This window comes from Tigriopus californicus, chromosome 9 (assembly GCF_007210705.1).
Source record: "Tigriopus californicus strain San Diego chromosome 9, Tcal_SD_v2.1, whole genome shotgun sequence".
In the NCBI taxonomy this organism is placed as follows: Eukaryota; Metazoa; Arthropoda; class Copepoda; order Harpacticoida; family Harpacticidae; genus Tigriopus; species Tigriopus californicus.
Genome location: NC_081448.1, coordinates 11,845,255 through 11,846,902, shown reverse-complemented (window position 1 = coordinate 11,846,902; position 1,648 = coordinate 11,845,255). Strand labels below are relative to the sequence as shown.

At 38.8% G+C, this 1,648-nt stretch overlaps 1 protein-coding gene across 2 annotated transcripts in view; it reads right to left on the bottom strand.

Moving 5' to 3' along the window:
• Nucleotides 1-1,648, bottom strand: part of LOC131887329 (FMRFamide receptor-like) — a 26,605-nt gene that overhangs the window by 19,339 nt on the left and 5,618 nt on the right. For both annotated transcript variants that reach the window (XR_009374028.1, XR_009374027.1), the window contains exon 2: nt 930-1,082. The gene's annotated coding sequence lies outside the window, so the exon portion shown is untranslated. The remainder of the gene's footprint in view (nt 1-929; nt 1,083-1,648) is intronic.

The following is a 1,648-nucleotide window of genomic DNA, read 5'->3' as shown; positions in this document are numbered from 1 at the left end:
AATTTTTAGATGGCATTCCAGATCAACCCTACATTCAAGGACTAGCTCGGTCTGCCAACTCAAATTCATTGGTAGACCAATTATCATATAAGTATTGAAAGGTAATTAATAGACGAATCATAACCTTTCATTTTAATAGTACTGGGGATTGCATTCCCTGTAGCGGTTAGAAAAGCCCGTGAAAAACCCAACCAAAGAAAAAAACTGATTTTGCAAAATTTACAACGAATGAGCAATGATTTCAAGACATTTCATTATTTCAATACCTCTAACGCAAAGACATGAGCCTGTTAAAAAGCAAAAAAGGCAGCATGAAACTTAATTTGCAAAATTTGAGGCAAAATCCGCAAAAAAACAAATCTTTCAAAATCTTTCATGATTTCAAAATCTTTGTAATCAAAAGACCTAGTTTTTTTTGCTTGGACCCTCAAATAAATACCCTAAGCCATGCAAGTTTCTAGATCGTATCAGGTTACTGTGAGTACTTTATCTCAGCTATTTCTCAGGCCGAAGAGATATGGGCTAAAAAGCAAGTATTTCATGTCTGCTCTTTTTTCATGTGAAGTATTGGGGTTCTAGTTGCGTTTTCAGGAAAGGCTTGAGCTTTTGCCGTATAAGATAAGCAGGAATATCGTGGGAATTGGAGAGCTACTGTATTTTTAGTTTTGAGGCCTCCACCATCCTGCCTAAAAATGAAGTAAAAGGAAGACTTAATAAAAGTACTTGAAATGAAATGTACAAGACTAAGCTGAGTTCTCTTGTAAGGTTTAAGGTTGTGGCACTTCCTGTTGCTTTTGTTTTTGTTTAACTAAACAAGCTCTTAATAGAGTAAAAAAGGCCAAAATTCCTTGTCTAGACCCCAGTGCCTTACATGCCTTCAGGAAAATAATTTAATGAAANTGCTAAACTACGTCCATGGATGCACTTACCGACGGCCTTCATCATCATGGGTGGGTGGGGGTGGGAATGGCTCATCTTCAGCCACATCGAACATCCATTATCCCACGGGAATCCTCAAATAATTAATTCCGGCATTGGCCAATACTTCCATGTCCTCTTGGGTGTACCAAGTATCAAAATGCCTAATGCAGAAAATACCAAGAGGTTTAGAGAAAACTGGAGCCAGCTCTCCGAGATAATACTGTGTGCACGTACATACAGTTACAGTGTTTCCTGGAAACAGGAACCAAGAATGTCTTTAGTTGCCGCTCGAAAATAAAGAATATGTGAAGCGAAATGTGTACTAGACTTGTAGAATCGTAGAAAAGATAACATATAAATTACTGAATTGGTCGTATTCTTCACATTGACTTTCGTGTCCAGTTTTTCTTGAGAGAGAGAGAGACCGTCGGCCAGTTCGACGAAAACTGGGCCATTCAAGTTGCAAATTAAGGGCCCTTACTTGCAAGGTTAGATTGCCCAAACAAAACGGGAGAAGGTAGGGAGGATTGCTAAATAAATTGCTCGTGACATCCCATTAAAGCGATTTCTTTTCTGGACATCAAAACGACACAAACGCATGAAAATTCAAGAAAGAGAAATTCGCCGTATCTGCCCTTTATTTGGTGGAGGCTGACTGACAAAGCGCCCTCTAAAGTGCTGAACGTAAAAAATATACTTTGTGCAGCGTAAGGCGTCTATGATTGCA